At 40.5% G+C, this 26,088-nt stretch overlaps 2 pseudogenes; one reads left to right on the top strand and one right to left on the bottom strand.

Moving 5' to 3' along the window:
- The first annotated feature begins 12,685 nt into the window (after window positions 1-12,685).
- Window positions 12,686-13,532, top strand: LOC147900531 (uncharacterized; annotated as a pseudogene).
- A 6,803-nt stretch (window positions 13,533-20,335) lies between these two features.
- Window positions 20,336-20,970, bottom strand: LOC147900530 (uncharacterized; annotated as a pseudogene).
- Between the last annotated feature and the right edge of the window lie 5,118 nt (window positions 20,971-26,088).

The following is a 26,088-nucleotide window of genomic DNA, read 5'->3' as shown; positions in this document are numbered from 1 at the left end:
GATCGCTAGTGGGGTTTGGCAGATAAAAACTGGTACAAAATTAGGCATGCGTGCCTCCACCGTCTCGCAGTATTTTTGTCTCACCTCCTGCCTTCACGCCCAACATCAACTGATCGTGTGGCCGTGCTAGGACCACATCTGTTTCTGGCTTTGCTCCCAGTTCAGTTTTCTTTACCTGAGCTTCGCGAGCGATGAGAAGTTACACTTTGTGTTTGCGGTGCGGTCCCTAAGAGTGTAGATTCTTCATCTCATCAATGTCATTGTCTTTTCCCTGTGCGCAACAACTTCACTTGGTCTCGATCTTCGTCATCTCCTCCTATGCCATGGTGATGAACAAGCATCCGTTTATTAGCACTGCCTCGTTGCTATAGTGACTCCTTTTGTGATTTTCCAAGTGCTCGATTTAAGTCCGCATGGGTCCTAAGGGATGGTGTTGATTAGAGAATATTTCATTTGGTCAAGTTGACCATGTTAAAGGGTATTTAGTGTTAGGATTAGTGGTAGTTTAGGTTGTTTTAGGTTTAGGTCCTCGTCTCTTTGTGGAGATCCTAAATGACCTTATCACTTTGTGTGGATTAAGTTTTTTACCTTTATTAAAAGCATGTGATATTATTAAATGAAGGTCTCTTTCCAAAATGGCGAAGTCCCCACTCATATTTAATGGTCCATCCCCTCTTTCATCTCCATTTCACAAGTCATTAGAAAATTTTGTTGCAATATTTATCCGAGCTACTTTACATTTTGGGACTTAGTGAGTATGCCACCTTGTTGAAAGCAAGGCCGTAGGGTGACTTCACCATAGGTATCTCTCAAATAATACCACTATCAACTCCTCTATAAACCATGATGGACTACTTTCCCTTCAACTTAGAATTCAAAGAACCAACAACTTTAGACCATATATGGAGCAACCTTGACAACCCCAAAAGACAAGCATGTACCTTATTTCCATACTCGAGAGACCATTCCATTGCATACAATTGCACATAATGCACACTAATACTTACACCTACAATAACATTCCAAAAGGTAGGACCTTTGTGGGATCCCCACCTTGTTAAATATATGTTTGGACCTGAGTGTGCTTTGCATGCATTCACACATGGATCCTCCATGGATCCAATTCCTTTGCATTCATGAAGCTTGCATGTCATCCCCTCCCCTACTTTTGTCGCTATGTCTTTAACCATTTTCTCACCTTTCTCTTCCCATCATCACCCACTTGCTTGTTTTGTTATTGGGCATTGGCCATCTAGCTGAGTAGGTCCGAATCAAACTTGGGGTGTGCAAGGACAAATGTGGTTTGCCTATCATGAGTTTGGAGCAATAAGGTCAACCGCTACTTCTACTGATGAGAACTATGAAATGTAATCGCTCCATACTCCATGGCTACCTTGTCCACCACCCTCCAGTACCATCCTCCTTTCGCTTACATCTTTACGATCCTACCCATCTCCTTACCAGCAAACCATGAATATATTTCACAATCTCTTGGAGTCCTCCTTCCTTTTCTCCTTGTTATTTTGTTGAATGTGTGATTAGGATTGCCCTTGTTATGTTTTTATTTTTCCCTATATAGTTGATTCACTCCTCCCCTTCAAGGCTCGTTGAACGGTGGATCCACAACATGCTCGGGAGGTCACTATATGTAAACCCTCCATCTCACATGCATTCCAGGCATGATGTTAAACCCCATATCTATGAATTTTTCATGAATAAAACACACCCTATTTCTATTCAATCTGTGAATTCCCTCTTTAGGCTTTAAGTGGTACCCCTCTATATGTAAAAAGTGCATTAAAAAGAGGATTTTTAAATCCCTTTTGTTGAACTTATGTGTTATGCGTACATATTTATGTGTGACCCCCTAAGACAACATGACTTGGATAGCTAGAAGGAAGGCCCAAAGACTCCCTACTTTTGCTTTCATGTCATATGCAGATCCAACACCTGCATCATTGCACCACTACTTCTGACATATTGCTATTACATGCTCTTAATATGCTTGTACTCAAGCATGCACCATTTTGTTTCTCTTGGATTCTTTGCTACAGAGATCTAAGAAAATACAACCTTTTGGGGTCTTATAGCATTGAAATAAGGTATTCTAGCTTCATTCCAACCCATGTATGCTCATCTCCTCTTTTTTACTGTGCTCTTGTGAACAACATCACTAGAGTTATCGTACAGCATTGTTACTCCCTTTGATAATAAATACTAACTATATTGAAGAAATATCCTCTCTATGAGACCAGTAGAGAAAGAACAAGAATTCTCTACTTAGGCATGCTCTCTAGGAGACCAGCAGTAAAAAGAATGAGAATGCTCTACCTAGGAATTTATGTTTTATGGAGCATCTCTTTTACATCAAGAGCTTGGATTCCATTCTTGATTATATTTAACACATGCTTTGCATAGAGATAAAAAGCTTAAAATCATTGACACATGCTCAATGTGTGAAGATATTAAAAATGTAGGAATTATGTATGTAGATATATAAATAATAAATACTGCTTTGTGTAGAGATATAAAATCATTGACGTGTGAATTGTGTGGGCATAGAAAGTTCAGAGCATGTATACATATCGTTTAATGGAAATTTGAAAGAAAGTTTGGGGCTTAGTGTTTATTTCACTTCAAGTGTTTATGTGCTTGACCTCCTTGTGTCTATGCTCCCTTAATAGACTAGCATGCCATAGCATGCTCTTAGCTCTAACCTTACAATATCCCATCCTCCCCCCACCGCACTTCCCTCTCTCTCTCTCTCTCTCTCTCTCTCTCTCTCTCTCTCTCTCTCTCTCTCTCTCTCTCTCTCCTTCCTTTTATTAAATCTACTCTTCCTCTTAACTCCAAACCTTAGTTCATAATTTCACAATCCTTGCCTCCTACTCTCACTATATCTTTGCAACCCTTGAGCTCTTAGATTAGACTTCCCAAAGCTCACCCCTTTTTATCCATGAAGGAGACTTGTAAGCTATCCACACATCAACCCTATCAGCCCCTTTCTAAATTTGGTAGCGTTTCCCTAACCCCTACAACCCCTTCTTACCCTCAAAACTCTAAAAGGGGGCTAAAAACCTCCATTAGACTTCATGAACAACTGCTCTTCTTCACTTATACAAACCATGATTGTTGGTGAAGAAGACCTCAAAAGTTGGAAATGAGAGAAAGAAAACAACAATTTGGCAATGCTACTAGGTGATTAGTGCCTTAGTGAATATAGGTCATATATAATATTTTGTGAGAAAGAAACCCCAAAGAAAATACTCATGGATATTTACTTGAGTAAGGTTGGAGAAATTAGTGCTTTCAAATTTATCCATATATCTTTGGGATCTAGCATAAACTATTGTTAGAATCTATATTTCCAAATGTAACAACCCCACAAACATAGCTTAAATCCATTCATCCTAAAAGGTAGGAACTAAGAAACATAAATTATAAATTAAATAAAATGCTATGCAATACCTCCAAGTCAACATCATGCTAGATGGTCATATATTTTTGTGATCTAAATAGTATATTCTTTTAATTCTCATTCTACTAGAAGGTGATCAACATAAATTTCCAAATGGACTCATTACACTCACAAGTAAAAAAGATACACAAAAGAGAATGGCTTATAATTTGAAGGTATCCTAGATTGATTGAGTGATGGAGGCAAGCACATGTCCTTTGACATGTAGTGGTGTTGCACCTTTGCAAGCTTTCCTTTTTTTCCCAAACTTGAAATTCAAGATGTGCTCTTCCACTCATGGAAAATATCACGTCTCTTGCTCTTGGGAAGTTCATGTGAACCTTAGCAAATCCTTCCATGACTTTCCATGCTATAGATGTAAGAGATCTATTCATCCAATGCATTTTTTATATTGTGGAATACATAAGAGATCACAATATATTGTGGTTGCATCAGTTTGTTTGTCACCATGATTGCAAGGCAACAAAAGAGCTTATAATAGCAAGAAATAGAGGAATAGACATCACAACACCAAGAATGGACATCCAATACAAGGTGCATCTTGAAGGGAGAGAGTGACTGCAATAGAGGAAAAGAAGAGCGTGTGCGCATGAGAGAGAGAGAGAGAGAGAAGCGGGGGGGGGGTAAAGTAACACATATTTTAGTAATTTTGGACTGACCAGTATGCTCTCCAAAATAATTATTATAATTACTTTTGGGAAAAGTAGAAAATAATTAAAATAATCTAACTAATTGAATAAAAACGTGCTAAATAACAAAAAATCTCTTTATTTTAAAAAATGTGTAAAGGCCTTCTTGTGAAATGTGTAACCTTTTATGAAATTGCAAGTGAAATTATAAAAGGAATCTCTATTGGAGAAGCCATATAATCCTCTGCTTCCTACCTCTCTTCTTCATCGATATAATTAATAAAAGTAGAAGAGGATTGAGAAATTAGATATTCTTTCTTGCTAAAGTTTTCGTATGTTCCTAATGACTTGTGCTTCATCTACTAGATCTGGCCCACAATGAGTGCTTCTATAAGGCAACTCACTCAATAACTTTACTCGCTCTTCTCTAACAAATTTGTAGTTCTTTTTCTAGTATCTTATTTTCTTGAGCTCCTTCTCCTCTTGTTGCTTCTACAGAGAAAACTCTTTGTTCTCAGATCATGTGTTGATGGTTCTCAACAATCCAATTTAAATTAGTTCTTATTGCTTGCTCCACTTGAGATATTATGGAAAAAACATTAATTTCTTTATAGAAAGATAGAGAAAGAATATAGACAAAATGCACAATTATAAGGCACTTATTCACAACAAGCTAAAACATGAGCACGACAAAAGTAGAAACGAGCAAGAAATGAGCAAGATGGAAATAGGAGAGAGTAGGTGAGAGTGAGAAAAAGGAATTTCTTTGCAATGATGATGAGAAAGAAAGTAAGGGCGTTTGCAACAATGAAGAGATGAGAAATGAATTGCACAACTATTAGGCAATAAAGGAAGTGAGAAGCAGAGAATAGGAAGAGGAGAAGAGGATGAGACAAATGAACAAATATGAATAGGGAGAGCAAGAGAGTGGAGATGAGGGGAGAGGCACAAGTAACTATATTAGTTGAAAATAATGAATATATACATATGCCTTTAGGGTTAGGGTTAGGGTTTCCAACCCTTTTTCATTTTAGCTCTCTTTGTGTTAGTGCTATGCACAATATCAACACATGATGTTGAAATGAATCCTCAACACCTTCCCTCAAGGTCAACACCATGAAATAGGCATTCCCTCAAGATGATGATTATGGGGAATAGAAGAAGGACTAAACATTAAATTCCTTTATACCCCTTTAATGGAAGGGAAGAAATTCCCTTCCTTTGAGTCAAACCAAGACCTAGATATCTACAACATTCTTTTTGACGTCGCAATGTTTCAATGTGATGTCACGAAGTAACACTCTTTCTCTAGTGAAGTGCTCTCTGACACAATGTGCTTTGTCCTGGAGTGATATTTAGATTCTTGACTAATGCTTGAGCCGATTGATTATCATAGTATATTTTTGTTGGCTTTGACTTATCAAAGTCATCTATTTCTAACAATAGTCTTATGATCCATAAAGCCTCACATGCACCTATTGTGAGTGTCCTATATCCTACTTCAATCGAAGATGAAGAAATAGTTGGTTGCTTATTTGACAACCATGATATAGCACCTTGACCAAGGAAAAATGCATATTCTTGTGTGGATCTCCTAGTCTCATGATCTCCTTTATAGTCACTATCATAGTATACAAGCAACCTTGGATTATGCCCTCTATATTCCAAACTATCTTGTACTTGTGATGTACCTCAACAATCTCTTGGCTACATTCCATCGATATTAGCTTGGATTTACAGTAAATTATGCAAGTGAACTTACTCCATAATAAATATCTGGCCTTGGGGTAGTCAGATATATAAGAGTGCATTCCACCAATATTGTCTTTGATTTATTATTTATTATTCAAGTGAACTTACCACATAATAAATATTTGGCATTGTAGTGGTCATATATATAAGAGATCACTACAAGGCACAAGCCGTTTTTTGATGGAAATATCGACCTTTTTTATGTTAGAGTTAGCTCAAATGTCCACCTCTCATGTAACCCACCAATATTCTGTGTACCCAATGTTGTAAGGCCCCCATATGAGGAGAAGCCATGATGGGTATCAGATATTGGGAGGGATCCCCAGTTTAGGCACTGGAAGGGGTCTTAGAGTAGACCAGATGGTTATGAGACGGCTTAGGAGCCAAGAGTAGATACCCGTCTGCACAAAGGGGGGGTTCGGGGGGGCGATAGCCCCCCCGATAGCAGGGGGTCCGGGGGGCGCAGGCCCCCAGTGGGGGTCTGGGGGCAAAGCCCCCAGCGGCAGGGTCCGGGGGCGATCCTTCATCTGCCCGACGGCACGTTTTCTGAAGGGTCGGTTGGTCTTCCAGGCCGACTGTCTATTAGGCCGACTGCCTATTACAAGGCCGACCGTCAACCACTTACACTATATAAGTGGCCACCCCCTATCATCATATCACCAGTTCTTCACGCTCATAGTCCTCTGTCCAGCATCTGTCTAGATCACAATCGAAGCTCTGTCTGTAGAGCGCACGGGTGGACAGCCAACCATCAGTTGTATCAGCAGTTTGGTATATCAGAATTTTTGTATTCTCTCCAGCTTTCCATCGTGTACTTGCGTTTTGTTGTTATCTTCCGCTGCGTACTATTTTCTTACATTTTACACTAAAAATTTATTTTTATGCAACAGTCATTATTTACATCACTATTAATGTTGGAAAACATGCATCGCTTTATAAGCATCCCTATATAGCAACACTGGTAAACATCCTTATATAGTGACACTGGTAAAGTGTCGATATATAGGGACCCTTAATAGAACTTAAAAAAAACATTAGTGGGGAAAAACGGGGCCACAGCAAGCCCTATTTTGTCCCACTAATGTTTTTTTCTTGCATTACAAAAGAATGCTTACAAGCACAAAGGCGAGATAAAACTCTCAATCCTTGTTTGTTACAAAATTTTCCTTGTGAAAGGGATGATACAAAATCGCTCAAATGAGCCGAGAGACAAAAGCATATACATGCCAACCTTGTTTGTTATAAAATTTTCCTTTTGAAAACGGTGATACAAAATCGCTCAAATGAGCCGATAGACAAAAGCATATACATGTCAAAGTATATACAAACTACTAATACTACTAGTGCTCATCCAAATTGTTATCGTCGTCGTCATTGTCATCGTTGCCCTAGCCTATAGTCCCTGGCTCTCTTGAGCTCCGCCTGATCCCTCGCCCTCGTCGAAGTCGTCTAAGCCAAATCCCTTGAGACCTACCTCCTCGTCATCACCGCTGGCCTCCACTGATGGGACGTTCAAGCTTGCATCCTAAGAGTGATACCATATTAATTGGAAATTAGATTGGAAATTAAAGAATAAAACAATTTAAAAAGTGAGATTACAAGCAGGAGTAGACTTATACCGAGCGAGAAACCACCTCAGCCCAATTGATTGTCACTCCCTGCACCTCCATCTCAATAAACCACAACTTTTCTCCTATGTGGACTACATGTCTTGTCTCTTCGTTTGTGGAAAGGCGATCCATCGTAGCTTGCTATGGACCCAAATTACGAGAGCTAAATAAAGTGCATGCAATATGTAATAAAACAAATAGAATAATAAACGAAATGAGAAGAAGTAAACTTACCACCCATGCCTCGAACTCGCCTCGAATGTGGCCGTTCTGCCACTGCCGAGGTGTGAAGTACCTATGGTGTCTAGCCATCTCCTCGTAGCTCTCCTCTAAGTGTCAAAATTTTGGGGGTGGTCCCTATACTCCTTCTTTAAAAACTTATAGTTAGCTTTATCCACCCAGCTAGGTTTAGCCTTCTTCTTTGCGATGGAAGTTCGTAAGATTGACCTACGATGCTTCAAGACAGCACACATGCGCTCTCGCATGTAATTGTCATTGAACTCTCAATTGGAGGGGTTAGGGTATTGTCTTTTCAATTCCTCGATGACTACCTTCTTCTTTTCATCATCTTGGTACCGCCAATCAATATTTATGCCGCTCTTGAAGTGGTGGCTCATCAACTGCCTCATGGTGGTGGCCAACGCTTCTTTGCCCTTTTTATTTTCTATTTTCTTCCACCCCTAGTGACTTCATAGTACAGGCCCTCGGGTGAGAAAGGGGGAGTGGGAGTGGCAATAGCAAAGCTAGAGTGAGGGGTGGTATTGTAAGCACTTACAGAGTAAGAAGTAGGAGAGGGAGTGGGAGAGGTCAAGGGATCTCTAACTGGTATTGGGTCTCATGACTAAGTGGAGACCTATAGGGATGTGAGTGTGCTAAGCCATCTACATCCCTCAAGTCACCACAGCAACCTTGACCCTTCCTACTCTTCCTTCCCTTATGATTGGTATGCCTAGGTGATGATCCCTCGGTCAAAGGGGCTATAGGGGACGGCTGTCGAGTAGGTCCAGCCACCGTCGATGGCCTTGATTTACCCCCAAGGGGTGTAGGAATAGCTGAGGTCCTCTAGGAGAGCAAAGAAAAGAATATCATTTTCTCCGCATCGCTCATATGTGAAACAAACTCGTCGAGACTCCCGAATGAAGCCATGGGCTGCTAGCAAAGGAGTTCCCTTGGTCCCCAAGGAGTAGTCGTAGTGCTAGGCATGAAAGGAGTCGACCCAAGGGTAGTCATCACATGGGTTGGCCCCTGAGGAGTCGACTGAGTGGAATCAAAGTCCTCTGGAGAGTACAGATCATGATATCTCCTCCTACGAGGGGTTCCGTATTCAGATGACATGCGATGTAATGCCATGTCTAATTTCGGGGAATTGGACAAATGCAGACACAAACATGAAAACAAAAAAAAACACAAGAGTGGGTAAGAAGTGGAAAGACAATTTACCTAAAAGATAATTTATTACTTCAAACTCAAATTCAATTTAGTAAAACTATGAAAAGACAATTAATTACTCAAGACAATTATGAAAAGACATCAACACAGAAAGGACAATTACTTACTTAAGACAATTATGAAGACACAATTATGAAAGGATAAATATTTATGAAAGACAAGTGGAATCTAAGAAGGTTTTCATGTATAAAAAATATTGCAAAAGTTACTATGGTTAAACAAGAGTTCTCATATACAAAAAGAGAGCACAAAAAATAGTATGCTTAAGCAAAATGTATCTCCAAAAGAGACATTCTTCAAAAATGCCAAAATAGTGGAGAAGATCTACTGCTTTGCATTACTGTCCGAGGTAGTTTCCTCCTCCTCACCACCACTAGGCAAGACACTCAGGACCTCATCTTCCACTTCTTCTAATCTGAGGTCATACTCTTCATGGATTATGTACTTGCAGTCCATGAAGACCTCTATACAACCCAATATGCCATTTATACAACCATCTTTGTAGGTCTAGCAGCAATTGTGGTGATCTCTCCAAAACCTATGGAGATCCCATGGGTTGTTTCGTGTTTGCCTCAGTCGCGTTGTTACTCCATGTGCCTTTGGTCAGAACCCCACTCAAGCACATGCACTTTGGCATTATACTTCACCCAGTCTGTATCGTGTGCAATCTTCTCTGCTACATGTAATATCAGAGTTTGGATGTCCCAAATCACTCCAACATGGGGGACCCGGTTGGGGTTTTGGGAGGACAGCCATGGGTGAGGGCGTGGTTGTTCCATTTAAAATCTGTTTGAAAAAAAAAAAAACCAAATACGACTAAGGAGAAAAAGAAAAAAGAGGAAAATGTAAGAGAGAAAAAGATAGCCTGACATTGAGCAAGCATTTACAGACTCCTGTATATGCTTGCTCAATGTTAGGCTATTGAAGCTTCACACGGGTGGAAAAGAGAGAAGGAAAGAGAGGAAAAGAGAGAAAAAGAGAGGAAAAAAGAGAGGAGAAAAGAGAGGAGAAAAGAGAGGAAAAGAGAGGAGAAAAAAGAGGAAAAAAGAGAGGAAAAAAGAGAGGGGAAGAGAGGAAAAGAGAGAAAAAAAGAGAGAAAAAGAGAGGAGAAAAGAGAAGGAAAGAGAGGAGAAAAGAGAGGAGAAAAGAGAAGGAAAGAGAGGAGAAAAGAGAGGAAAAGAGAGGCAAAGAGAGGAGAAAAAAGAGGGAAAAAGAGAGAATGAAAGAGGGGAAGAGAGGAAAAGAGAGGACATGGGAAAGTAAGGAAAAGAGAGGGGAGGGAAAAAGAGAGGAAAAGAGAGAGGGTAAGAGAGGAAAAGAGAGGAAAAAAGAGAGGAAAAGAGAGGAGAAAAGAGAAGGAAAGCGAGGAGAAAAGAGAGGAAAAGAGGAGAAAAAAGAGGGAAAATGAGAGAATGACAGAGAGAGGAAGAGAGGAGAGGGGAAAGTCAGGAAAAGAGAGGGGAGGGAAAGAGGAAAAGAGAGGAAAAGAGAGAGAAGGAAGAGGATGAAAGAGAGGAAGAGAGATGAAAAAACAGAGGGGAAAGAAAGGGGAAAGAGAGGAAAAGAGAGGAAAAGGGGAAAAGCATATGATTATGCTTATGCATGGGCATATGATCATGCATAAGCATACGCAAATGCATATGCTTATGAAGAGAGAGAAAAGAGGATGAAAGAGAGGAAATAAGAGGGGAAAAGAAGACAAGAGGATGAAAGAGAGGAAGAGAGAAGAAAAAAGAGAGAAGAAAAGAAGAAAAGAGAGGAAAAAAGACTAGAGAGGAAAGAGAGGAAAAGAGAGAAAGCATATGATTATGTTTATATGCTCATGCATAAGCATATAAGCAAAAGCATACGCAAATGCACATGCTTATGAATAGAGAGAAAAGAGGATGAAAGACAGGAAGAGAGGAAATAAGAGAGGGGAAAAGAAGAGAAGGAAGAGGATGAAAGAGAGAGAAAGAGAAGAAAAAAGAGAGGGGAAAAGAAGAAAAGAGAGGAAAAAAGAGAGGGGAAAGAGAGGAAAAGAGAGAAAGCATATGATTATGCTTATGCATGAGCATATGAGCATATGCTCATGCATTAGCATAAGCATACACAAATGCATATGCTTATGAAAAGAGAGAAAAGAGGATGAAAGAGAGGAAGAAAGGATGAAAGAGTGGAAGGAAAAGAGAGGAGAAAAGAGAAGGAAAAGAGAGAAAAAAGAGAGGGGAAAGAGAGGAAATGAGAGGGTAGGAAAGCATAACCATACGCAAAAGAGAGGAAAAGAGAGGTGTGGAAGAAGAGGAAATAAGAGAGGGAGGGAAAGAGGGGGGAAAGAGGGAGGGAAAGAGGGGGGAAAGAGGGAGGGAAAGAGGGAAAGAAGAGGAAATAAGAGAATAAATAAGAGAAGAGAGGGGAAGAGAGGGTTCCTATGCCCATTACTATAGCTAGCACTTAAGGCGCTAGCTACAAGCCAATGCAATTACGAAAAAAAAATAGGAAAAGAGAGGAAGCACTTTCTTACCTGAAAAACCCGCTCAGAAGAAGAGGTGTTTTGCATATTGGCCCTACAAAAGAGAGGAAACATACCATCATTTAGATAACTAATTAGTGAAAGGAGGAGTTTGGTGAGGCAACTTGCCAAAGGGATTGAGGGGACAAAGAGAATCCTACAAACAAGGAGAAAGCACAAAAGGAACGGAAAGATGAAGTAGAGAAATACCAAAAAGAGAAGAGGTAAGCCTTCTTTCTTTCACCAAATCTCGTTTTTGGTTCTTTAACTCTAAAAATCAAGCATGAAAATTAGCATATGGGCTTAGCAATGCAAGGAGAAACATGCTTCAACACTCACAAAACAAAATCTCACAAAAAATGAACCTACATTGCTTAAATAGACACACCTTCTTCAAAAACATCCTTTCACACGAGCAGAGAGGGAAAAGGGTGGAGAGGGAGCACAAGTGTTGGGAGAGGTGCTCGATAGGGGTGAGGAGTGTGGGGAAGAGGTTGGAGGAAAGTGAGGTCTCCGAATATAACGAAGGAGGAGAGTTTTTTACTTTTCCCATAATAGAGTTATGAGGGGTGATGACACTTAGGGTTTTGGGTTTTAGCTCCTAGCATTGCTATATAGCGACTCTATATATCCTACAAGCATTGCTATATAGCGAAGGAACAGGGTATCATGTCGGTATATAGCAATGATTCAAGGCACTAAATATAGCAAGAGAAAGAAAGAGCTCATAAGTGGCTATTTTTGGGATCTTGAGTGGATTTCCTTCAAGATATTATATTTACACGAAACCTTGAGACAGGGTGAGGAGGGTGGTGAGGGTGCATGTATACCTTCACACTTTGAGCAAGAGGATAGTCTCTTGGATGTGCCAGATGATGACGAGGGTATGGTGGACATGATGGATTCTATTTTAGGGGCACTACATCACATGTACACATGATGTCTGAGTCTGAGGCCAATATGTGAGAGTTGCAATCAACATGGTTGTATGAGGGTGCTGGGATGTTAAAACTACGGGCTTGTCTCTTAATCTTGAATTTGCAAGCAAAGTATGGGTGGTTCGATACAAGTGTCTCGGCCTTAATGAGGTTAGCTCCTGCATTAATTTATCTCATAATTTGGATACTGTTTACATTTTGAGAATCATCATGGTTTATCATTATTCGAAGCCTATGTATGTTTGAATTGCGATAGGTTGCTCCAAAAGATGTTGCCTGCACGAAATACCATGCCTGCATCAAGAGATGAAGCGAAGAAGATGCTGACAATGGTGGGTATGGATTATGATACCATCCATGCTTATCGTAATGATTGTATTCTCTTTTGTCGTGAGTATGGAGATTTGGATAGTTGTCCGAAGTGGGGGGAACAATGATACAGAGATGACTTGTAGGGTGAGCAGATCCTAGTAAAGGTCCTAAGACACTTTCCCACCATTTCTAGAATACAACACATGTTCCGATGCAAATCCATAGCGGAGTTGATGACTTGGCATGCTACACATCGGTCCACTGATGACACATTGAGGATTCCTGTTGATTGTGTTGCTTGGAAGCATATAGACAATCAATGGTCGGACTTTGCGAGGGAGCCACGCAACTTACATCTTGGGCTCACCATGGACGGCGTGAACCCTTTCGGGTTACACTCGACATATTGGTCGACATGGCCTATAGTCTTGGTGAATTACAATGTCCCACCATAACTAACAATAAAGAAGGGACACCTCATGATTGCACTGCTTGTGCCAGGGAAGTACAAGGCTAAAAATATGGACATGTACATGGCACCTTTGATAGAAGAGTTACAGATCTTATGGAGAGGAATGCAAGTCTTTGATATTTCCAGAGCTCCTAGACATACTAATGACAGTTTGGTCAAGGGAATCTTGATGTGGACCATGCATAACTACCCAGGATATGGAGAGTGTACAGGTACGTGCTTGTGTCTTTACACGTATAATGATACTTTTATGACTCTCTTTCTAGCTCATGTCTTATACTAACACATTCATGCACACATGCAAGACTTGCAATAAGTAGGTACCATGCTTGTCCTATTTGTGGGAAGGGTTTGATACCACTTGCACGACACTCCAAACATATGAGGAAAATGGTTTATGAAGGTCATGCTCAATACCTTCCGCTAGATCATCTCGCACGTGGAGGCCATCTTGATCCGCCACCACCATATTTGAAGGCAAGTGACTAGAGATTCAGGCTTGGAGGGCAAATGGAGAGGATCCTCCTCTTGGTATGAAGAGGCTATCCATCTTTCACGAGCTTCCTTATTGGGGTCAGTTGCAAATCAACCATTTCTTGGATCCCATGTATATCTTCAAGAATGTGGGGGCTAGTATTTGGGCACACTTGGTTGGTGCCAAAGACTCAAGAGGAGTGCGAGAAGACTTGTGCACTATGAATAGGATGCCTCATTTGAGGTGTTGCCTATTTCAACACCTAGTGAGACATTCCTCAGAACCACCGTGGAAACACATCTAGCTGCAAGCTTATTCATTGCAGCCAAAAGCCAAATCAACTTTAATCCCTTGCCACATCAGTCAAAAAATAGGGCACCTATTCTCCAAGCCATCAGGATGCAGAACCCCTTAGTTAAAGTAGCAAAGTTCAAGGGGAAGAAAGGACAAGATCTAGATAGTCATATCAGACAGCAGTTCGAGACCCATTGGACGGCTAGCAGATTTGGAGCTCGACCTGATGTAGTAAAGAAAGAGAACTTTGTAGCTACTCTTAAAGGTAAGGTAATAACTTGGTTTATGCAATATGGTCTTACAAATTTTGCAGATTTTGATGCCTTGAAAGTCTCATTCGTAAGTAGATTTAAAAAAGAAAAAACACCAAAAGTAGATTATGATGCTTTGAAAGTCATTCCTAAGTAGATTTAGAAAAGAAAAACACCAGAAGCAGTTCTAAAGAAACTTCAAAACATGGTTGAACAAACATTAGTTGTTGACCAACCCGATGGCGTGGTTGAGCAAAACTTAACAGTAATATATTTCGCATCAGAAAATCAATATATTGTTATTCTACTAAACCATCCCGGTGGTTGGAACATCATGCAAATGTGGCAGCTTCAGCTCAATCACCAGTTATGTGATTGTCTTGAACTAGCGTGTTAAACAGACATTAATTCTTGACAGTCCTGGTTGAAATTACTTTGCTTCTTACTACTTAAATTAGTTAAATTTAATTTCTTGCTATTTGGGTCATATACCAAGATGGCTTGGACTTTTGATGTGATTGTCATAAACCAGTCCGCTGCTCTGATTGAAATTGTGAAATTCATATATTGTTATTTTCTAATTGTGAAATGTTATTTTTTCTAATTGTGAAATTCAAAAATAAAAAGCAATATACTTGTTATTGTTTAATATGTGAAGTGGAGACTGTAAGGCTAAACCAACCCCTAGTGGTTGAAATTGTGACTGTCCTAAACCAACTCGGTAGTTGAAATTGTGACTGTCCTAAATGTGTTCTAAACTATCCCGGTGGTTGACTGTCCTAAATGTGTCCTAAACCAGCCCGGTGATTGAAATTGTGACTATTCTAAACTAGCTCGGTAGTTGAAATTGTGACTATCCTAAACCAGCATGGTGGTTGAAAATTGATTTGCTTCATTATATACCTTAATTAGACCATGTTTTTGCATGCCGTTGTGTTTTGTCTTGTTTTAGTAGTGCAAAAAGGGGGCTCACTATACTATTGTTCCATTTAAAAGAGGGATCACTATTCTATTGTTTCTGCAGTGTTGGGTCAGCGCGGATGGAGTTGTATCTCAAGTTTATGGATCACAATCTTGACATTTCAATTGGGAAGAGGATCTTTGAGAATTGTAAGCCCTGGTACGTCAGGAAACTCAAAGAGAGGAATGTTTGTTGTTGCAAAACACACATAGACTTTGACCTAGACTAACATGCTGTGAATGACTTGAGATCTAATCGTGTTGGAGCATTACTTCATGGGGATTGATGCCCATGTCTCCCTGATGAATGTGTAGTTTATAGGTGACCTGGATCCTCATCATGTGTTGCAAGGGAGAGCAAGTTTTATAGCCTAAGGCCTCTGTGGGAGCCAGTGGTTTTTCCAAAGGGAGACCATGAGTGGCACCACATTGAGTGCATTCATGGCACATGCAAGCATTGCAGTCTAAAGCTAAAGAAGAAGACGTGTCATGTTTATCCAAATAAAATGAGGGAAGACAACCATGTTGCTCTAAAATGGAGAGACTTGAAAATGTTAAGGTTGAAGGATCCGATAAAAAGAGATGGCTACTATCACATAAGAGCACTCAGTTGAGGGATCTTATAGGTCATGTGGCTATTCCATCCCAAAATATGTGCTTCATAATTTCACGGTAGCTGGATAAGTAGTTCAGGATGTGCCTTGCCAATTTTCCCCATGACACTATTGTCTCTGTCATAGATTTTGATGAAAATTGTTCATTTCAAGAACAAGACATTAGGGGAGAATTGAGGTCTCAAAAGGGCCTCATAAGGAATGGATTAGGGAATGCTTAGTGGGCTAATGCAAGGGGCTTGGTGGAGGGTCCCAAAGAGGCCTAACTAGCCCAACCTAGGTGGGTTAAGCCCACATTTGAGCCCACCTCTCCCCCCATCAATGAGGAAGGGGGCCACTTTTTGAAATTTGAATTTCAAATTTTGAATTTCCCTCCCTCCCTCTCTCTCTCTCTCCCTCCCTCTCCCCCTCCCTCCTCTCTCTCCACCTCCCTCCCTCCTCCTCCCTCTCCCTGTCCCTCCCTCCCCCCCCTCCTCTGTCTTGCTCCTCCTCCTCCCTCCTCCCTCTCCCCTCCTCCTCCTCCTTCTGGATCCTCTCCTCCACCTCTTCCTCTTTCCCTGACCTGCTTCTCCTCCTCCCTCTTCCTTGCTACTCTCTCTCTCTCTCAATGCTCCATCTTTGATAGCTCTCCACTACATTTTAGCCTGTATCACTGATACCTCTCTTTGAGTTCTCATGGTACCATTCGAGGACATGTCCAACAAGTACCATGTGAACTTACAAGTGGAGGCAGAATATGCAAGCACATATAGTTTGGGGTTTATTGGAACTCCTCAAAGTGTGCTCCACAGTCTTCGATTGCAAGGGAAGAAGTATCTTGATCTTTGGGTGGATGGAAACTTGTATCCTTTAGACCCTGCCACCCAAAAGAGTCCTCCTTTACATATAGTGCATGACGTTGTTTGGTTTGTTGGCAATGGACATGCTAGATTGCTCTGTTATTGCAATCGATTGAACCATTCTCAGACATTGGCTATGCAAGCAAGTGAGGTGCAGAGAGCCCAAGAAAAAGAGCTTGCACATTTGAGAAATATTACTATAATTGTGGCAATGCATAGTAGTATGCAGGATCTCAAATTGCAAAACAAAGAACTCAGTAAGAAAGCATGTGCACTAGACTTGGAGTGATAGGAATTGGAAGAATCATTCCATAAGCTCGCTGAAAGCAAACAAGATTTGGAAAGGTCTATCTATGGCCAAGTTCAACGTGTTGTGGAGAAGGAACGACAGAAGTCGATAGAACGAGTACAAAAGTTGAAGGGAACACCTTTGGGATAGAAGGAGAGGAAAAGACAATTGCAATCTATGGATGCATTATCAACCAATAGTGGTGATTGAAAGAGGAGAGTACGGGCTGTAAGGTTAGTTCCCCAAATTTTCAATGAAATTTCTTACTCCAAAATATTTGTGGTGTTGCATTGTTTCCACTAACTCATTTGTACTCTACTTTTAGGAATTTCATGGAGGATGTGATGGGAACAATGGAAATGGATGATAGTGATCCTTCATATGTTTTAAGAAGTTTAATAAAGCCAAGTGATGTCATTGAAGTGTTGAACGACCCTAGACAAAAAGGGCTATGTGAACAAATTTCTAGAGAGATAATGAAGGACTTCAAGGGCCTCGTGGAAGCAAAGCAGGTGCTTGGAGCTTGTGATGATGCTAGTGTAAGTCGTGAAGCTTACAACTCTATTTTTTAAATTTTCATGTCTGCTATGGAGGAAAAGTATAAGATATCCACAATGCCATCGCCAATGCCATGGTCTGTAAGGCTTGCACATCAAGAAACAAACCAATGTGCTAGAGAAAAGCTTGGAGGATACCATTGTGTAAGTGGCACAATGACTTGGAAGAGTAAAAAGAAATCTGGCATCCAAACGTTTGACATGAATGCTTTCAATAATGTTTACGTGGATGTAGAGAATTTTCAGAGAGCCATGGTCAAATTCTATGGGATGAGAGAAGAAGGTAAGAGAAATTCCCTCTTCGCACTCAACTTTACTTCTTCTCATTTTTATATCATTACTGTATTTATTTCTCTTTCATTGTATAGATGGCAAGCTAGTATTTGTTATAAAAATGGATGAAGCTCAGTTGGTAGAAGAGTACAAGCTAGAGAATATTCTTTACGCACATGCACCATGATTTGTGGAGCAATGGGGCCCTTTGTCCATTTGGAATACTCAAGGAATGGAGAAATTGCACTATAGAGCAAAGGCAACATACTTCAAGAATACAAGGCATGGGGTTGGTATCACGTGAAGCAATGCACTACATGAAATGTTTGACTAGTTTTATAGATGTCTAGAGGCCAAGACTTTCAAGCACGATAAGTTAGAGGTCTCAAGTCTTGCAAAAGTGGTTCAACATGTCAAGAAGACAAGGAGATGTGCTGCTTGGAAGTCCTCAACAAGGACCCAAGGGGTTGCGCTTTAGTTGCAACATAGAGTCAGACAGGGGAGGCATTGGATCCTTAGAGAACCCCACATGTGAAGTGCTTGAAGAATAAATTTAACACTATTTTGAGTCAATTATGGATTCCTAAATTCACAAATTTGTTTGGAAATTGCAGAATTGCATGTGCGACATGCCAGGGCGGAGGGGTGGGTGGGTTGGGAGGGAGGGTGGTGAAGATTAGGCATTATCGAACTGGTGGCAAAAGAGTGTTGCAATTTGTGTATTTTCAAGATACAAGGCTTAAGTGATATTACAAGAACTTACAAACTTCTAAACTATACTTATAGAGTGCCTATGATCATGAAGGAGTGATACCAATTTAAAAAAGGTTCTATGTAGAATACTTCTATATGGGATAATTCAAAACTACAAAATCAGAATTTAATGCACAACCTATTCTAATAAGCATTAGGGCCTCTTTCCACCCTGTCCTTAAACCACTTGACATCCAAAACATACACAAAGAAGCATCTAAAGTCAAGCTTAGTAAGATCGTAGATTATGCCACAATAATCATCCATAGCTCCATTGACTCCTGCAAATCTAGAGCAATGATGCCGCAATCTTGTGTGTTTCTCTTATCATGAATCCGTTGTGTCCAAAAATGCTTGCCTTCACACCATATAGCATTGAACATAGTACACTACACCAAGACAAAATCAATTGAATAAGCAATCTAAATTGTTGAAAGCTCCTAACTTATGCAAAACATTCTATATACTGACCTTTTGCATGCATCCTCTAGCATACTCCCATTCTTCCATTGTGATATGCATCGTCTCGTCTCTCTTTGCTCTCTCCATTTCATCAAGTAGCCAATCGACATGAATATCCTTTGGTAGTGCTCTTAGATGCTCAGGGTATGGCACATGAGATCCATGGTGTGTATGAAAGAGGGCTCTTTCTCCTTGTATTCTTGCCTTTGCATCCTCATATCTTGTCACCCATCTTCTCATCACATCACTATTAAGAAAGCAATAGAGGTTTAGATTATTAAGAAACTTCCTCTTTATTACTTTGCTCCATCCTTTCCCTTGAGGCACAATAGAGGTCATCCTTAGGTCTTCTTCATCTCTCCATAGTCGTGGGAGAGAGCTATCCACATAGACAAGAAACTCAAAAATATATATAAGTGACGCTTGTACTAACCAGATGAAGTCTCATGATGAGAGGGAGGCCTACTCATGTCATCCACCTCAAAACCTCTCTAAAGTATCTCTAGCTGATCAATAAAAGGCTCCAAATAAGCATCCATGTTTTTTTGACTTTATGTTCCCTTGGAATTAGAAGGAATAACATAACATGTCCTTTCTTCATTGCCATAGAGAGTGAAAAATTCTAATTCACCAATATCACTAGCCATACATTATAGGAGGTGCTTTTGAGACCAAATGGGTTCACACCGTCGATAATCCAAGTCTCAAGTTCTTGGGTTCTTCCTTGAAGCTTGGCTACGTGTCTTCAATATGCATGGAGAGTGTTTGTGGGAGTTCTCCATTTGCCATCAGCTGATCGATGGAGGGAATTCCATGACATGAGCTCAGCAATGGATTTTCACTTGAACATATGTTGGATGCGAGAGATTATGGGGAAATGTCGCAGAACCTTACGAGGCACATCCAAATTTTTGAGCTTTCCTCGCCACAATTAGGACACTCTTGAACCTGCTTATGTGCTCCATGAAACAAAACGCAATCATTGACACATGCATGGATCTCGAGGGGGTCACTATGTATAAACCCTCTATATCACGTGCGTTCAAGGCGTATATTTAAAGTCCCTTATTAGTAAAAATTTTCATTAATAAAATGTACCCCTTTTCTATACAAATCTGTAAATTTTTTCCAAAACTATTTTAAATAGTCCCTTATGTATATTTATTTCTGTAAATTTTAGAAATTAAAAAAATCCTTCTGTTGAACTCACGTGATAGGGTTACATATGATGAGTGACCCCCCCAAGGCATGGATGCGCTTATAATCCAATCCTCCAAGAGATGTCACATAGTGCCTCACCATATCTCTTGAGGTCAGTAATTTATTCTACCTTGGAAGCATGTTAGACAACAGCCTGCATGTGAAGACCATAAATGAGAAAAAGTATTCTAGTTGGTCCATATCAGCATCATTCACCATGTTTGCAAAACAGAAAGCTTACTTGAGTAATGCATTCAAACTTGGATTGCTCCATCCATAAATGGTCTGTAAGTTCAGTAACTCAAGGGAGGCACATAGAATAGAGAATGTGCACCCCTCAAATACTAGTGTCGATGATGTAGTAAAAAAATGGTCCTGCTCCATGCTATCATCCCTCCTTGAGGACTCATGGGCAAATAGATCTCACACCATATCATTGAACACCTCCTCCTCCATGGCCTCATGAGGGAGTGGTGGAGAACTACTATCACCATCACTCCATGCATCCATAACGGTCCCACCTGAAGATCCCACCTCATATTTTCGATGCTTCTCCTCCTCACAACGAGCATAGGGAAACATATGCCGGTGTGGCACTGCATCTTGTATCAAATAGAAAAGGAGCATATATCAAACACTTGAACACCCATAGGTATCTCAATCAAAACCTCAAAGTTTAAACACTTACCATGGATACGATCACATCCCATTCTCCATCCTTTGAGATGTGACCGAGTGTAATTCTCCGTGCATAATACATGTTCCCTCGACATCGATCACACATACATTTGATTTTTTGCCGCCAACGACATTTCTCAATTGTGGAGATGGAGGGATTCATTCTCACTACTAGAGGTGCTTGTTGAAGACATCCTACAAATAAAAACAATCACAGCGAGATCACAGCTCAAAATGACTTGAAACTTTTTCCTAAACTCTACTAAATGCGTCTATTATCATGTCTACACTATCTGGAAACATGTCTATTACTATGACTACACTGTGTGGAATCACATCTAAATAAGTGTCTATCATCGCATCTATAGAAAAGTTAGACACGTTTTAGATGCTCAAATACTTTAAAACCTACACTAAGAATAGTAGATCCTCACTTTGCCACTTTGTTTTTCTATGCTTTTCCACTCTGTTGCCTACAAAATCTCCCCCTAAACCTCATCTCTATGACAATAAGGAAAAGAAGGAGGCCTCATCTCCAAGCACTCTAGCCACAGAAGGACAAGAAGAAAGGACAAGAAGGAGGACAAGAAGTGTTCCATACCTGTCCAAGGTGAGTCTATTTTCTTGCTAGATCTTGTACTTGTGCCAAGAGCTTTGGTCTCCAGTTTCATCCTCGTCGCCTGCAACTTGGAAGGCTTTTTTGGAATTTTTTGCATGTCATGAGGTCAAAATGTCAGTTGTCCTCACTGTCTATTTTGTCTCTTTTTTGTCAAAATGTAAGATTAGGAGCGTGTCTAGCAATGCGTTTGTGCTATTTTAAATCAGTGTAAGCACGTTGACAGACGCACTAGTAAATGCACACTGATAGATGCACAATAGAACATGTAGATAGGGGAAGAATGATGAAAGTAGGGGAAAGCATGTGAGGAAAAAGGGCTTGAGGGAAAGTATGTATATTTGTGTATATGTATTATTTTGTGTATTGTGTATCTTTGTATATGCCTTTTTATCTTTTGTATTTGTAGTTCATCATGTGGCCAGGAAGCTCTTCAGGAGGTTTGCCTAATCCTCGAGATGCATTCTTGCAACAATTCTATAATCTTTTGGGGCACCCTCCCACTCCAGAGGAGTTGTATAGCTACATGACAAACACTTAAAACATGCCATAAGAGTCGAGAGTATAGACTCCTACCCACCTCACACCACATGTGGTCACCCCTATGGAGTCGAGACAGCCTAGCAAAAGGTAGAGCTACCGGCCGACTCCTGTGCAGTCAAGATTCCCTTCTAGATCATAGAGTTGCCAGCCTACTCATGTGCAATCAGGTGCCCCTTCTAGATCATAGAGCCACACGCCTACTCTCGTGTAGTCAAGAGCCCCTTCTCTAGAGGCGAGTGCCCATTGCAATAGCTCATCTCACAACGTAGCAACAGGCATAGTATAGGAGGGAGAGTGGCCACACAGGATGCATTGCACAGTGCTTTGTTGGTGGGGTTGTTTCAGATGCAAACGTGCTAGAGGGTGATGGTATGTTATACAGTTATGATATCACTGAGACGAGGGGCATCTTGGAGGATGCACGAGGGAAGGAAATCATGTCCTTCATGTGCTCTGTAATTCATAAGAACTACAAAGATTACTTTACAAAATTCAAAGAGTAGAAAGAAAGTTTGACTACGGATACCATCAAGCATTTACACATGAGATATCCCAATCCAAAATACCATGATTTCAATGACAAATGGGAAGGACAAAGATTACCAATTTCCTTGCCAATAAGAGGTCTTTGCTAAAGAGGCAGGCACTGGCCGAGATTGCCAAGATAGAGGGTGGACAACTACCAAGGGGCCACCCGTACAATGCTCATAAGCGTGAGTGGAAGCAAGCCCTGAAGGTAGTGAAAGAGGACCCTAGTCTGTAGCACAGAGAGGCATGATGGATCCACATTGAGCAATATGGATCCTTGCATTTCTAAGCAAGGGGTATTGCATCATGGGAGGACTATTTTGTAAGTATCGATCTTAAATTATATTGTGTTTATGTGGTTCATTAGGAGGTTGTTCCTTTGTTCTAATCCCTCTGAGAATTGTGTCATCTTGCAGCTTGATATCATGGTTAGATACCCTACTCCTACCGAGATTGCCTATCATTGCGGACATGGAAGGGAGCGACTTGGAGGCACTTCTATGACGAGGGGATGATTACAAGGAGCAGTATAGCCGGGCTACTAGAATGCTCGTGCGGGTATTTAAATGTATTTAAGAAATGTCAATGTTGTAAATTTGTATTGATTTTACATACATACATTGATACATGTTGTCCCTTGTTTATAGGCTCCTGGGGGTATTGAGGAGGTCCTAGGAGCATGAGGGTATTAAGGAGGAAGAAGGCGACAAAGAAGGCTCCAAGGGCGGTAGGAGTGGTGATGAGAGCGATGATGAGGATGCCTCCGATTGGTCATAGAAGTAGTGCTAGCTAGCTAGTATTATTTTTTGTACGTAAAGCCATATGTGGCTTGGCTTCATGCTATATGTATATACAAACACTTTTGGGGCCATGAATTAATATACACTCCTATTATTTTTTTGGCATTCAATTGCCTTGTGCAATGTTTTATCCATGAATGCTTTGTGATGTAAAATGTTTTGGAGTTGTAATGTTTTATTCAGAATTGTAATCGTTGGCTTGTATATGACTTCAAATTACAGTAGTTCATCCTTTAACTCATTTAATAATATATAATGAATTACCAATAGTTATAGACGTGAGCAGAATCGTGCAAATTAAATGTTGTTGGTTGCAGGAATTCCATTTCACACTATGGAAATGGCATTCCTGCAACCACACATCATTCTATTTTTTGAAAAGTTTGCTGCAGAGCATCTATAAGTGCATGTATGAGCGCGTGTATAATAGTGTCCCACTACTATATAGACATGCATTTAAATGCAGGTCTGTAGATGTGTTAATAGATGTGAGTTTATATACACCTGTCAATTATTAGTTTAAGTCAAAAAATGTGTCTGAAATGTGTCTATTATCCTTTTTCCTTGTTGTGGTGATAATAAAAGCAAACCATCGTGCTGGTGGTAGTTAATATCCTAGTGTGCAACCAACCACCACACTGGCGACCAATTATCTTGTATTAGAAGGGTGGTCATCCCCTTAAAAAGACACGAGTAATATATATCCAATATTTACTCTTATACATTTTGAATTGGTTTCACTCAGAATGAAAAAGTGGTTCTGAGGTTGAAGCCTGGGTTGAAGCCTAGAAACAAAAAAAAAGACGGGTGAAAATAAAAACATAGAGTAGCCAAAGCTCCAATAGATCAAGTTTTCCATTTTTGAAGAACTTTATATTCACAAAAGGCTTTCAGGACAGTGGCACAACATAGAGCATAGTGGGAGCCTTTAGCAACATACTTCGCAAACTGTGGGTCCTTATAATATTGAAGGCCTTCCCACAGTTCCTCCTGCAATCGATCCATCTTCCGAATGACAATCTCGGGTTGATGTTGTGGTACACTAAGTACATCCTCCAATAGATCAATCTCTTGTATGACAATCCTGGGTTACCGAGGGACCCATTGCGAAATGGGTTCATCTTCTGCAGGACAATAGGCTAAACAAAATTCGTTGCTATCGTGGCTTCCCATCTATGTTCCTTCATTGTTCCTTCACTGGTTTGTATCGAAGAGCATGCAAATTTCAGCGATCTTTCTACAATATATAGACATATATATGTATATAGATATTCAAAATCTCTCGTCTGACATTATGGTCCTTGTCCTGGCAAAGGATTACTTCAATCACTTTGGAGCTTTGTACAGCATCACTTCAATCACTTTGTCTATAAATTTGGATATATAAAGACATATATATGTACATATTGGGTGCAACATCTCAATCCTTGGCCACTCTTGATAGTTTCCAGAGACTAGAGCGATCCAACTGCTCTCTCTCCCATCCTTCCTAGCCTTGAAGCTCTTCCGCAACTTCTGCATCACCACTCTAGTTTTTGCTTTCTCCCTTTTTAGTTCCTCCATCATTTGATCTTTTTCAATGTTCAATGCATTCTGCATGTTGCAAAGCCATTTGTAAAGAGCCTCCTTTTTGGCTCTCTGATCTTCAAGAGCCTTTTGCATCATTGCTAGCTCCTTGTACGCGATGTCCCCATCAGTTCTAACTTCTTCAAGCCTATCTTGGAGCTCCTTGATGCACTTCTCTGCTTTTTCTTCTCTTTGCCTTTCCATGTTGACTATTTTTGTAGCAACCTCAGCTTGCTCTCATGCCTGCAAGGCTCTCGCTTCTACCTCCTCTACATTGGCTTTCGTACCCCCCTGAGAATTTTCTCAATTTGCACTGCCTTTGCTGCATCGGTCGACAGTAGCTTTTACTTGTAGAAAAGTCACCTTTTGAGACATCTTCTTATCATTTTGCTCAAAAATCCCTTTGAGGGTAGATGTCATCAAGTGCATTGCAACTCCCGCACACTAAAATGAAATTTTGGATTTGCCATCCACGCAATTCTTCAAGTTGGTTGTAGATCGCCCTTGAGAAAGAGACATCACATCCTTTGAGTTGCTCTACTACTATTTGAACCTGCCACAAATTCACGGCTCATCTTGTCTTAGGAAAGAAGTGTGTTTTCTCCTTCAGCATCTCTTGGAGGTCATTTGGCAAGCTAGAAATCTTGACTCCACCATCTTTACTGATATGGGTGTTAGGGTATACATCTACAATATCTTGTCTCTTCCACTGCTTCTCGAAGAAGTGTGCTTGCAAACTGCCTCTAAGAATGCCTAGTGCATTGTCAATCATGCTTTCAATGATGGTAATATTTTGACCTTGACAGACTATTTGTCTATCCTTCACATTCACCTCCTATACCAACTTGGTGAAGTTGCTGAGAGCATCCAAATTGGGCTTTCGAAGAGCGAGTGAGAGGTCCCTAATGTGATTTCAAGACTAGGGGAGGAGAGGATCTCGCACTGTGCTGTAGAGGGGGAGGAAGATTGTATGAGGAGCTCCCGGACTATGCAGGAACACCATTGAGCTTGCATGCATGATTACTATGAGTGCAGGAAATTACTAGTCACTGGGCTTGCATGTGCTCAATACAGTGCATGATGGCAATTAGTGATTAGAGGTGATTAGGCTTCATGATTTACTTTTGTGGTAATTAATGCCCAGTGGTAGTGGCTCTCATCAGCCATGTTTGTGGTGGCTAAGACTCCACTTGGTTGGCAGTTAATTACCAGCACCGCAGTCTTCCGCAATTGCTCACCTACCAGTTACCACCATCGAG

Source organism: Dipteris shenzhenensis, chromosome 7, assembly GCF_047967505.1.
Source record: "Dipteris shenzhenensis isolate YYH24624 ecotype China chromosome 7, Dip_SZ_1.0, whole genome shotgun sequence".
NCBI classification, from domain to species: domain Eukaryota; kingdom Viridiplantae; phylum Streptophyta; class Polypodiopsida; order Gleicheniales; family Dipteridaceae; genus Dipteris; species Dipteris shenzhenensis.
The sequence above is the reverse complement of the archived record's forward strand: the minus strand, read 5'-3'. Positions and strand labels throughout refer to the sequence as shown.